This window comes from Lissotriton vulgaris, chromosome 5, assembly GCF_964263255.1.
Source record: "Lissotriton vulgaris chromosome 5, aLisVul1.2, whole genome shotgun sequence".
NCBI lineage: Eukaryota > Metazoa > Chordata > Amphibia > Caudata > Salamandridae > Lissotriton > Lissotriton vulgaris.
This window is the reverse complement of record NC_141693.1, coordinates 1,543,094,705-1,543,109,165: the sequence shown is the minus strand read 5'-3', so window position 1 is coordinate 1,543,109,165 and position 14,461 is coordinate 1,543,094,705.

The following is a 14,461-nucleotide window of genomic DNA, read 5'->3' as shown; positions in this document are numbered from 1 at the left end:
CTGCGGAACACAAAAATTTCAAAATATCGCAAATTCTGCAAGCGGAACGGAATTTAACGCCCACCCGTAGTCTAAAGGACGCCCACCTATTCGGCTTACTTTATTTCTGTGTTTGATATACGCCCTTCTTCTAGTTAGCTCTTCACAATGGGTAAGAGAAAGGGTGCTTTAAGTGTCTCGAGTACGATACCTCCCTCTCGCACCGGCTCAACAATTGACAATTACCTAACCCTAGCCGTGGACATGGTTTCAAATGAGATCCGGCGGGTAGAGTGTCGCCTTTCTCTTACAACTGAAGAGATAACTCATCCACTTATTGATCAAAGCTGTTGTGATCTGCTATTATCACAGAGTGTATCAGTGACAGCAAGCCCACCTGTGGCACAGGAAGCCAATCTTGCTCTGTGTTGCTGGTCCATAATGTGTCTGATGGTCCAGCCTGCTTGGAGGTTGTACCCGGAGCGGGGCCTGTGACTGGTACAACCAGCATAGACAGTGGCACTCAGTTTTGCGATTCTAAAGGGGAAAGCGTCCCAACAGCTAAGCGGAGGAGGAAAATTGCTAAATCCATTAAGCCGAGAAATTCTGCCAGAACCAGCAAAACTCCCTTGCATAAAAAGGCTACAGATGGAGACTTGTATGGGGGATCAGTTGAGGTTAACGAGAATACCTGGTGTGGTTTGAGTAAATGCCTTGGTGATCTCTTGCACTGCAAGTTACGCCCCATTCTTGAACGTTTAGCAAAAATGTTATCCAACCATGTGAAGCCACAGGATCCCAGGATTTCCACTTGTACCCAGTACTTGGTTTCTGATTTTACCTCTACTATTCCTGCTCAGAGCAAGGATGCTTTACATCCACCTGACAACTTTCCAACAACCCACCTTTTCACACAATAGGCAGCCCGTGCCCCAAACCATGCCATTTTCCCAATGATAGATCTTCCATCAGCATCTGCTCCTTATGTTGACGAATGTGCACAGGCTTTCAGAAATCAATATGGAAACCCACCAGAGACCTAATGAACAAATCCATCCATTAGCTGGATAACAACATCACTGGTAACTGGGACATAGAAAAAAACATTTTGATGGCTAGGCAGGTGGGAGGCATTGGAGGCATGGGTAATGGAAACAATGGAGATGTTATTGTGGTCAATTTTCGTACCCCGACAATAGTCAAGGAAATACTGCATGAAGCAAGTATGGGAATGGTCAAAACTAGTTCCATCAAGATAGTCCCACTTGGCTTCTTTTATCAGCACTTTGCGAATCAATCCTGTACTCTTGGTGGTCTTAATCCCTGTGACACTGTGCTGCCTAGACTCCCTCCTTCAGTATCACTCCAACTGACCAATAGATTTGTCCATTTGGTTGGGTTGGAAGACATTGATTGATGGTTTGAGGAGGTGGTTGTCTGTTCTGACCTCCAGGAGGTGGGCAGGTTATTTGATAATTTAGTTTTTGCTACCCAAATGCCACCCTCTCCCATGATGTCCCAGGTGATAGCTATTAGTTTTGCCCTGGTTCATAGTTGCAATTATATACCACGCGACTCAGTCAGCATCATATCTAGTTTTGTATATCTATTAAATAAAGTAAAAATTCTATTTGCTAGACCCATTACCCAGCCACGCCATCAAGTACATTCATGGTTTGACATTGCCTGCAGAGAAGCTAAAAACATATTACGCAGGGTTCTAAAGCAAAAACCTAGAGACCAGACTACGATTAGGAAAAGCAGGAAACTCTATAAGCTTGCCACAAAAAAAGAGAAAGTCAGCCCTGAAGGAGGAGAAGTGGGAATTAATAGTGGGTGCTTGTTGTTCTAAAGATCCCCAAGCCTTCTGGAAAGCAGTGCGGTCAGTGTTTTTTCCCACCCTACCAGCCGATACAGTAACCGTCCATATATCATCTGAGACTTGAGTGACGCATTTCGCTGGTCTCTAGTCTATTGATTATAGTGCTGCTGATGCTTCAGTACAAATGAATTTAGTATGCCAAAATTCTAGTTTTTAATGAAGGGGAAGTCCGAAAAGCAATTGACAATGGTAAAGGCAGGAAGATTCCGGGGCCAGATGGAATTCCATTGACTTTATTTAAGGAAGATCCAGTATTCTGGACCCCGGTACTCACTGTAGTTTTTAACTCAGTTTGTAGTGAGGGAAAGTCAAAGTCTTAGCGTTCTGTCATAGTGTCTGTTTTAAAAAAAGGAAACGTGTACAATCCCAAATGCTATTGACTGATATCCCTTTTGGATTCCTCCGTCAAAGTAATTGGGAGAGCTGTGCTAGATTGCCTGTTGGACTGGATTAACGTCAACAACATTTTGGCCCCCAGTCAGTATGAGTTTACAGAAGGGCTAAGCACAACCGAACAGTGCCTCAACCGCCACCTTATTTTGGCTAAATATAAATATGTGAAGGGGGCTTCCACTCATCTGGCTTTTATGGACCTGACCAGTGCATTTGACTATGTCTCACGCTATAAGTTGTGGGACATTCTAATAAACATGGAATCAACGTGGGTCTGGTCTCCTTTTTAAGGCTTCTGCGTCATGATCTTTCTGCTTCAGTGTTGTATGGCAATGATGGAGAATGCTTAGATCCATTTAAAATCAAGTGTGGGGTGCGCCAAGGCTGCATCCTTACTCCAATCTTATTTCTCCTCTATACCAACAATATGGAGAACATTTTAGTTTCGGTTGGGGCTGACTTCCCACAAGTGGAGAAAAAGGCTGTGCCAGCGCTATTCCATGCGGATGACGGAAATGGCCTTAAAAAACACATTGCCAGCTATGTCAGTATGAATGATCTGGGGCTGGAGCCAAACTATAAGAAAACTTTTAGAATAATTTGGCCCCAGAAATGATAAATCCCATAGTCTGAACGTAGAGGGAAGGAAGTTGGAGAGGGTTAGGTTCTTCCCGTATTTAGGCCTGGAATTCGATGAAAGTTGCACGTGGCACACTTGCATAAAAAATAGAATAACACTATACACACGAGCAGTTGGAAGCACTTACTTCCTTGCAATGTCCATAGGTAAAAAACCCATTACCCCAAATTTAAAGAGATTTATAATCATAAATGTATACCGATTTTAACAAATGGTATGGGTATTTGGGGATGCAGAGATTTACTCTCTATGCAGACAGAGGAGAATAGATTTTGTCGTGAGGTTTTAGAAGTTCCCCCCTCATCGCCGCATTTTTCCCTCCATCTGTAGCCAGGTCTTGATTATGTCCAAGATACTATAAATGCAGCACCTTTAGCCACCTGGTGTTCTATCTGGGCAAACGAAAAAATAGAGTTTAACCGGGCAATTATTAGAGACTGTTTTGTCATGTAGTTACTGCTTACCTATATACCGTGTTAAGTTAGCATGAGCTTATTAAATGTTTAAACGCCATTTTACCTTTTGCTGCTTCTGCACACGAAACATAATTGTTGCTTTAGCTTTCAGCCTAGAAGAGCGTTGTAATTTATACGAGAATAATATGTTATTGCTCTGATAACATTGCTTAGTGTATGGTGTCTGTACAGTGAGTGCTGAAGCCTTGAAGGATAAGTAAACACGATGTTATTGTAAGGTCTGATCTTCGCACTTTCATAGACATAACATAAATGCAGCTACTGCCAAATCTGGCTTTAGGCACGTTTTATATTGCTTTGCGAAGAACACAAAAACACACTTGATGGTGTTTCGCATGCAGAGAGCTGGTGGAAGATGATGTGATCCTCTGCCACTGAGAGAATGAGGTATGGGGTCGCCCTGCTAAAGCCCAAACAGACCTTCTTAGATATAATATAATATGCTAGTTAGGGAGGGTGAGAATCAGGTGTTGTTAACTCCTATTCATTTCAACATTTTAGCATATTGTCACCTTTTGCCTTTTATGGACTAATAACTATGCTGATAACTTTGCTCGTGATAATATGTTTGCTTGTGTTATCTAAGATACTGCACGCGTCCTCATTTACTCCACGTTCTGGTTTGAAATGATAGTATAACGAAAGAGTGTCTATGTGTTCCACGTGACCTGAGGTATTCTAAGTTCATGTTCTGGTTTCTCTAAACATTGGGAGTTTGTTATGACCAATGAGACACTGTAGCTAGCTTAGTAAGGGGATTTTGGGTACTAGGGTGAGTTTTGGGTCATCCTAATTCACTTATGTTCTAAATCTCTATGCACAGTTCTATAGGAGAATGGAATCCCTGCTACATGGTGCCCGATCGTTGGTGGTCTTATATCATGACACTTGAGTAGTATACCATTCATTCCTAAACCCCTTCACTGTCGTTTCCAGAAAACAGTGGTGTCCGAAAAACCTACCTGTTTGTGAAATAGGTCTTTTTCAAGCTTGAATCTTTCTAAAAACGGTTTCCTTGAATTACTACCCAGTTGAGCTACAAAGTTTACTTTGTCCTTCTACGTTTCTGTGCAGTCATGGCTGCCGTGGACATTCCGCAGCATAGTCGCTTTGCAGTGCGCAATCATTTGCAGACTTACAATGTCCCAGTTGATGGCATGGCTGTGATAATGGTGGTGAGTGCGGAGACAGCTTACCCTTACGAAATCTTTTATTCGCGGGTGACGTTTCCGGCTGTGGACGGCACTTCGGGTGTGTTCCACACTTACACTCCCTCTCCTGTACCGAATAAATATACACCGTACAGGGCACAGGAAGTACCTATTGATGTTTGGCAGCATAGAGTTTGGTTTGGTGGTGCCCTCCTCCATTATTTGACCGCTCCGAGGTTAGGTCCTTTGTCCATTCCAGGCGCCAGTTGGCAGGTTTTGGCTGGATTTACGCCTCATCCACTGCACGGAGCATGTAACGTTGCAGAGTTGAGACGACTACATGTGGTCTCCATTAGCGTTATTCGAGCTTTGGTGCAGTACATAACCCGCAACCTTCCGGGTGGGCCCCCGGGGGGTGCGGTGCTTTCGGCAGGACAGGGCGGTATGAAGCTCAGTCCATTAATGGTCAACGCTGTGATGGGCAAGCGTCCCCAGGATAAGGATGATTTTCCTTTCTGGCTTGCCGAGAAGTTTGACCAGCTGGAAGCTGTATTTCCTAATACGTCTCCTGGTGAAAAACACAGGATTATGACGATTAGTTTGCCCAAAGATTTGACCCCTGAAATCGGTGACTGTGAATCTTGGTGTAAGACATTTGCGGCAGTCTTTGCGAGGTGTTACGGCACTCTGTCAATGGCTGTCCTGCCTACGGTCCTTAAGCGTGTTAAGATGAGCACGGACAAGAGGCTGCGGTTGAATTCGGTATGCGCCTGTGTGGCACCTTTGATGTGGTTTGCGATCTCATTCTTGCTAATGTCAAGGGGGATGCAGTGAACTTTCAGGTTGCCAATGCTTTGGCGGCGCTTCCCGATGCTGAGAAACCCCGTCAGTTAGCGAGGATAATTGTGGCAGCTTATAAAACCGTGGGTCGCAATAGTAGGGGACTAAAACCTTTTTCGACTAAAGAAAAAACGCAACCCCAAGGGCAGAAGTCTGAAACGGACGTTTAGCCCAAGTCCAAAAAACAAAATTAGCCTAAAAAACAGAAACAGGGAAAGCAACAGCAACAGAAACAGGAGTCTCGTCCTGCGTCTCCATTCCCTGCGCCCACAGAACATGTTTATGACTTGCGCGATTGCGCGATGATTAAATCACCTGATCGATTTCAGGTTTCTGATCAATGCTCTCCTCGTTCCTTTCAGGACTCATCGGCCTCAGTGACCGGTGGAGGAGGAGGCGGAAGGGGTCGGGGTGGCCAGCAAGGACGTGAACAGCCCCGCCCGATGGAAGGTGCAGGAAAGCAAGATGGCTCTACGCCAAAAAGACCGCAGTTTCAAAAGAAGAGAGTCGCCGCCTTGACAGCGAAATATGCCACAGATAGTGAGAACGCGGCTTCGGAATCTGACATGGGCTCTGACCTTGCTGGACAGCGCGGCGGAGATTACCATAGTACGGGAGGCCCTGCGTCCACTACTGAAGGTGACAGCAACTGATCTTTTTGTTGTGATCGAAACAGCTGATACTAGAGTTGCTCCCCCTGACAGACTTTATGAAATAGTCCTGCTTATTGAAGGTGACATACAACGTACCATAATAGGGGTATTTTGGGAAAATCTTTCGTCTACATATGACATTTTGCTTTCGGAGGCTGACTGGCCCCCACCTTTTGTTCTCGCAGCTCCGCGAGGGGAGGAGGTGATCCTCCCCAGTTTCGCGCACACAGTCTTGAAGGAGCATGCGCTGAATTTTGCAGAAGAGTGGGCTAAGGCACTAGCGCTGGCTCTGTACCGTACACATTGTGGTTGGGATACATTTTCCCAGAGCCATGAGATTCCGTTACGGTCTCAGCCACAGCCTCAACCGCAATATCCCATTCGACGTGAAGCAAAAGCTTCCATCGCGGCAATCCTTGCACAATTAGAATATCAAGGTATGATTGAAACATGTGTGTCACCTATGAATAACCCTCTTTTTACTGTGACCAAGCCAGACGGTTCATATAGTTTGGTGTTGGATTACCAGCATTTAAACTCGCATTGCCGTACCTGTGCAGTAGAGAATACCCACGGCTCTGCTTTGGTGGATAGTCTTGTGCGTAAGCGTTTTAAGACCACGCTTGACATTTCCAACGGTTTTTATGCCCATCGTTTGGATGGTCTAAGTTCCTAATGGACCTCCTTTACTTGCGGCGGTTTGCAATAACAATTTCGACGTTTGCCTATGGGCTATAGGAATAGTCCTGGGATTTTTACTGCCCACATTGTCTCTCTTCTAGAGAGAGTGGACCCGGATGCATGCTCGTATGTGGATGACATCTATCTCACAGACGACAAACTTTGGGAGCATCTGTGTTGCGTTGACCGCTTGATTTGTAGCTTTGTAGACATGGGTTAAAAATTCAATTTTGCAAAATCGCACATTGCAGAATATACAGTGTTGTTCTTGGGCTACGAGCTCAATGATGAAGGTAGATCTTTACAATCTTTACTGGGATTTCTGAATTTCGGGAGAACATACATTCCGGAATATGCCCAGCGTATCAAGCCTTTGTATGCTTTGATACAACCAACTTTTTCCAAATCATGCTGGCTGCCTGAGCACTCGGCTATTCTGCAATCTTTGCAGGCTGATCTGCTCACTTCTAAATTTTACTGAATCGTGATAACCACACCAACCTGGTGATAAGAATCATCCCTGGGACGGTGGGTTTCACATACCTTACTTTTAATGAAGGAGACACAGTACATATTGCTTACAAGTCACACTTGTACACTTTGGCTGAAAAGCGATTTTCCACTGTGGAGAAAGTTTTGACAGCTGTACAGATGGCGATTCTTAAGGAACGTGCTCTGTCACAGGGAAAACGCATGTTGGTTGTTACCCCGTGTCCTGCCTTGGAGGCAGTCACGAAAGCCAGTGTACCAAATTCGAAAGCTTTGCACCTCGGTGGATACAATGGGCTGCTTCCTTGACGTCCATGAATGTCACGTTTATTTTTGACGCCTCGTTACGGGTGCAGGGAGTATTTAAAGTATGAATTTGTTCATCCAGCTCCTTTAACTATGCGGCCTTTAGAGGATTTCCATTGCATCATTAACACTGATAGTTCGGCGCAGGTTGCGCATGGCTCTAAACATGCCTACGTTTCCGCATGCGCCATTGTGGTCGGTGCCATGGTGAACGATGAGTTCAAGTCCAGAGTCTAGGGGACTGCACTGCACAATTAGCAGAACTTCAGGCTCTTTTGCTTGCATTAGAGTACGCGGATCCTAGTGTGATGACTCTTATTGTGAGTGATTCCTATTACTGTGTCCAGTCTTACAATGAAAACTTGTTCTTTTGGATTCAAAATGACTTTCGCGATTCCAAGGGTAGCACAATAAAACATAAAATGATCTGGTCCGAGTGGCTGAGCTTAAAGAGTGGTTGCCACTTGTGTTTGTAATTCATACTCTTGGCCACCATCGTGTTGGAGTTCATGCTGTGGGTAACCCGCTTGCTGATGAATCGGCGAAATCAGCGGTATCTACATATTTAGTTGCAGCAGTTACACTGTCCAAAAGTAAGATAGATGATGACATCTTGGCGGCGGTGGCTGCCACTGAGAAGGGAGGTAAATGTCCTACGGGTTTCCCTTCGAAGTACACATACCACTTAAGTTCTGATAAGGTTCCTTATGTGAAACTTCCTGGAGTCGGGGATCGGTTGATTCCCAACTCTGAACGCAGAAATACATTGATTACAGCGGCACATGAAGGTGTGGCGTCTGCGCATGCGGGCGTCTCGGCCACTGTGTCACAGTTACAACAACGTTTCTGATGGCGGGGACTGTACAAACAGACGCGCGATTATGTCCTTCAATGTGACATTTGCCAGCAGATTAAGCCTTCCACTGCAGCGCGTCTGCCACAGACACAGTTGTACATATCTAATAAACCACTAGGGTGCGTTTATTTAGATTACTGCGGTCCTTTTTCCTCTGATACTGCGTATAAGTACATCTTAGTAGCAGTTGATTCATGCACACGCTTTGCGTGGGTCTGGCCCCATCGCAGCGCTGATTCACGGACTGTCATAAGAGATTTGGGTGTCTTTGTAGGGATTTTTGCCTGTGGTACCTTCCATTCGGATCAGTGTCCGGCTTTCGCCTCTAATGCGTACAAGGATGTCATGATTTCGATGGGGGTCCAAGTCAAGTTTTCGTCTCCATACAGACCTGAGGGTAATAGTGTAGTGGAACGAATGAACCGTGACTTAAAGCAATCATTGACAGCTCGAGTTATAGGCACTGGCAGAAACTTGCAGGCCCATCTCAAAGGCGTGCAGCGTGCTCTTAATAATCTCCCTAGAAGGTCTCTGGGTGGGCGGACCCCATACAAGATGCTCTTTGGTATCAAGATGTTTGTCCCGGACCTTGATGGTCTAGACTGCGTGGCCCAAGCCACAGCCTTTGACGTAGATGAACATTGCAATATTTTACAGGATCTACAAAAGACGAGAGACAGTCTGGCAAAGAAACACTTGCCCTCCACATCGGATGATGCGTTTCAGGTCCTGGTAGTTGGCTGGCTACCCCAAGTTGGAGAACTGGTTCGAGAGAAGATCAATAACAAGAAAGAATTTGGTCCTTCATATCGGGCTCCGGTTCCAGTGCTTGGAGTGAAGGGCACAAGAACAGTCATTTTACCACCACTTCCAGGTCGTAAGGAAAACAGGTTTATCTCAATTGACAATGTCAAGATACACAGAGTGGCCGATTCTTCTTAGCATGACACCGGTGGTCTCCTGTCCTTCGATTGTGAGAAATTCTGTTTTGGCCACTGCTTCTAGTCATGAGCCAGAGGTGGCCATCGAGATGCCTACAATTTCCAGTCCTTTACTAAGTACTTTGCCTGGTACTAAAATTGATGAACTTGATCATGCTTACCCAACAGACTTATCTATGCCTGATTTGCAAACACGTTTGGCCACAGAATCAAGATTTTCTTTTGACACTATTTCGCATAACTCAAAGAAGCCCTCACGTTTTGCAATTTACGCCAGTTTATTTAAAAAACATTTTTCGATTCCCCCTTGGACATATATTCGGCTGGTACTTTTTTCGATTTACCTTTTTATGTTAATTGGTTTTGTATTTAATTTTTTTCGAATTGCCAATGGACACTATGTCGAGGAGCGAACATGCATTCGGCATCTAAATGGAACTTTGGCCCCTCTTTCCTCATCGCATTCCGCACATCGACTGAAGAGAGACTTAACTTTTGTTAACATTACTGCTTGGCCTGTCCTTGATGGGATTGTGTGGGATGCGGTTACATTTCATATCCATGGCCCAACTGAAGTTGTTGATGTGCCTAATGTGCTCATAGTGAACATGGGGGATGTGGTGAAACAAAACATACGTTCTGATGATTGGGATATTCAGGCTGTGAAAGCATTGTTTTCTGATTTGAAATATTATGTTGCTTTCAATGCAGAAGATTTGTACTTAGAATCAGCTAATTATGGTGATTTATTTTGCTTCCAACATTTTGGTAATCATTATTTGCATAAAACAAGTTCCAGACAAAGTTCTGTTAATTGTACACAGTGGGAACATTGCCCGGCTCCTTTACAAGGCAGTTTGGGCACTTTTTTTTTAAAAAGTACACTTATTTTACTGACTTTAATCAGTCCAATACCGAGTCCTTTTATTTTAAAATAACACAGAAGTCCATGTCCAAGGTTAGACTTACCAATACTAAATTATTGTACTCGAAGTCCCTTCTAGACAAGTTGGCTGTAGAAGGCTACGAGTTGTGGAAGGAAACCATTGACCTTAAATCGGTTTGGGGTTCTAAAAGTTGGCAGGTACAGGGCACTGAGGCTTTGCACCATGCATGTCTCATCCCAAATCATATGTTGTTTTTAAATTCTACCATTTTTCAAACCACATGCTTTGGATTGGCTACTTCAAAAAGGTTAAATTCTCCTGCCCTACCTGATTTGGAAGAATTTTCCGGTTGGAGTAATACTACAGACTTTTCAATTAGAGAATTACATACTTTTTTACAAAATTCGTCATTTAATATATCCAGTTTGAACCCAAAGGGTTGGCTAGTGTGGCACAGAAGTGCAGATTCCTGCCAACGTTGTTTTCTAGGTTTAGCTGATGGCTTTGCTCAGGTTCGGCCAGAACCTCGCTTTGAAACTGACCATTCTGTCACCACTTATTCAGTAGGCAAATTATGTCAGAATTGGCTCAAACATTCTACTTTAGCATCGGTTAAACTGCATCTATCCAGGCTGACAGATGATGTTGATTTGAATGATTTCATAAAAGGCCCAGCTAGTGGTAGATCAAAAAGATGGATATATGTGATTTATAATGAAATTTGGAAAACTTCACAGATTGAGGCGGCAAAACGCCTTAGGGCCATTGATCAGGCTAATTTGGAAAAAGTGCTTGCAGTTGTACATATTAGCATTAATATGCTTTCTTCCTGCATTTACACGTTTTGTTTTGAAAACTTTATTCGATTCATAAAATGGATCATAAAAGTATTGAACATACAATTCATCATGCCTCAAAGGATAAGAAAGTTCTTATTTAAAAACACAATTTTCCAGAATTTATAAGAAGACATAAAAATGACCATAAAATGTACATAAGACATGATTTTCACCAAGAAATGTTCTATACAATTTAATTCTACCCATAGGCCTTCCTGATCTTTAATGAAATTCTAATAAAATTTAGCATGGAACAGCAAGTTTCCACGGAGGATAATGCTAACAGATATTCATACCCTTCTTTATAAGTGCAAGGTTGCCTCCCCTTCAAGATTGGTTTAATAAACCGAAATCTTGGCTCTTGGTATAAAGAGCAACAAAGGACCACATGTAGAGTGCTTTGACTATCCCTATTATTACATGGACAGGGGGGCAGCCTCTCACACCAACCCCCTTGTTTCGGGAATGCAAGCAAAAAGTGCAAAATATTCAGTCTAAACCTTGTTAGTAGGAATCGCCATTGCACATTAAGGGTAAATGTTAGGTAAAACAGGGGTTGGGGTTTACAGGCATATACAGTAGCATTGTCAGTAGCATTGTCCAAAGCTGGTGGGTTCAATGATTTCCAATACCTTGCTTTTATGTCCGCCTTATAGTTTCCCTCAATTTTTTCCGGATTGTCATAGTAGGAACCCAGTCCAATCTTGTTTAGCATATTACAGACATAAGACAACCAGGGGATCTGTTTTGAGTTTTCTAAAGCCATGCAATCGATGATAATGTCTTTAATAAGTTGCAGGTCTTCAGATTGCCAAACTTTACCCCATAACAGTAGAGGGGACAAGCGAATTGTATCAGAAACACTGACCATACCAATTTCTTTGTGGCAGAAAATATTTGAGCAGCCTTCGGGAACTGATAAGACCCTTTTTATAAAATTATTTTCCACCACCTGTATCACAGATGGTGTTTCGGTCCCCCACACCCCTGCCCCATAAGTGGCTACTGATAAACATTTTGAAGTATAGAGGGTTCTGAGGTGCATAACATGTTTTTGCCCCAGTTTACTACAGAAACGAAAAATACCCTCTATCGCCCTTGTCATGTTCTGGGCTCGAACCTTCATGACCGGCGTCCAACTTAATTTGCTATCAAACAGATTACCAAGGTAGTTAAAGTCTCCCACCTTTCCAATTATGCGATTGTTTACCACGAATTTCCTAATATTTGACCCTTTGGGGCCACAAGACATTACAAAGGATTTGTCAAAATTCACCTTTAGATCAAGATCAAGCATGAATGTGTTGAAGGCATCTAAGCACACTTGCATGCTATTTCCTGTTAATGTCATTAGGACCATATCGTCTGCATAAGAAAGCATGGGAATACTTTTACCATTAATTTTTGGGAAGTCACAACCCTGGTTTAGTAGATACTTTTCTAATCCATTTGTATAAACCAAGAAAAGAAAAGGCGCCAGAATGCATCCTTGACGCTCGCCTTCAGTTGAAGGTATTGGTTTTGTTATTTCCCCTCCAGAACCAAATCTGATAGATACAGTTGTTGCTGCATGTAACCTGCGGAGCAGTGTGACTAGAGGTTCCTCAAAGCCCATATCATCCATCATCCGCCACAACTTATGCCTGCAAACAGTGTCAAAAGCACTTGTCAAATCCATGAAGGCAAGATGTACTGAGGATTTTTTTGCCTTCATGTATTTGCCTAAAATTAGTGCCAGATTAAGGCACTGCTCGTTTGTCCCCTTTCCACACCTAAAACCATATTGAGAGTCAACTATAAGTCCTGTAGAATCTGCCCAACTTTCTAATCTCGCCAGGATTACCCTACACAAAATTTTACATGAGGCATCTATTAAGAAAATCGGGCGATAGCAACATGGATCGCACCTATTGCCCTTTTTAAAAATCGGCACAAACCTGCATTTACACATTAGATAATATTGTGTCTTCTGTTGTTGATATTGTGCAAGATGAATTATCTGTGTTGTACCATGGTCAGAATCAATTACGTTCCATTATGCAATTTGCGTGGACCCTGCAGACACTTAAGTCTGGAAAAGTGCCTTGGAATCACATGAACGTGTCCTCCCTCTTTGCCCCTTTTAATTTGACTGAAAAGCAACGTTTACTTTCAATGAGGGATGCAACTTTTTCTATGTTACACATTGAGAGGCTGGAGTTCTTACCGTTTTCTGTGGCAGAAGCCACTACTGCAAGGTGGCTTATCCACGGGTTAATCACTCTACCATTTGCTCTATTTAAATTTACAAATTGTATGCGATATATCGCTATAGGCTGATATGAACCATTCGGTAGTGCATTTCTGCACAAGGCTTGGTCACTTCCCTTTACATACAGATGTCTGGAAGATGGGAAGGAGGTTTATCTTAAAGGTGAGGAGTGCAGCGAAACACCAGATCACTCATTAATGTGTAGACATATCCAATTACATGGTTGTTGCAACCAGGAACGTCCTAATTTGGCCTGCGTTTTGAAAGGTACACCGGTTCCCGCAATCGTTCCAACTTTCACATTACTGGCAAACGGTAGTTATTTACTTTTAAATAATGAAGATTGTTGAGGGTTAATCCGAGGCATTGCTTGTGTGGTGACTGTATCTGAACGTGTGGTGTGTTGCAAAAACGTTCTGTATCCTCCTCCACATGGGAATTCGGATGTTTCCATCTGGCCGCGAATTCCAACCTTGACGGCAGAGTTCAATGGAATGAGTAGAATAAGAGCCCTTTTGTCTCAAAAAGAAGTGGCCCTGAGTTTGGCTTGTGAAACATTTGTCCTTCCCGTCGCCAACACCCGCACAGAGGTGCAGGTGCTAGTAAATACTGACTTACCATTGCATTTCAGCGAGCTGATTCATTCAATCCTTAATGCATCCTCCACTTCTAGCCTTGCACACTTTTTTAAAATAGTTAGCAGTGGTCTATTGACTTCCTTTGAAAAGATATTTGGAGTCATTCCTGCTTTCTTCCATTCCATATTCTCGAGCTTATTTGGTGGATTTCCTGTCTTGCAGGCGCTGGCTGCTGGCGTTCTGGTTAAATTTTGCTTTATTAAGAATGGATGCCCGTCCTGTGTTACACGCCGCACAGCCCCACCTGGCACTGTTCCGCAACAGGATGCTGGAATACTATGGCACGCTGCCGCGTGCGACCTTAAGCATGGCATATGGATTATCATTTCGATTTTCCTATTTCACATGTGTCCAGCCTGTGTTTCATTGCCTGAGCTGCGATTTCGACTGGGCCCTTGATTTGTGTCTTTGCAAGACGGTGTCTCCTGACGTCGATTTTATTCATCTGATGAGTCCCATAGTTACTCACGAGCCGGTTTGTTTTGGCGGAGGGATTATGGCCATAGCAGCGATGCATGGACTAATGGGTCATTGGAACATACTCGCAGCAGCGCAAGAT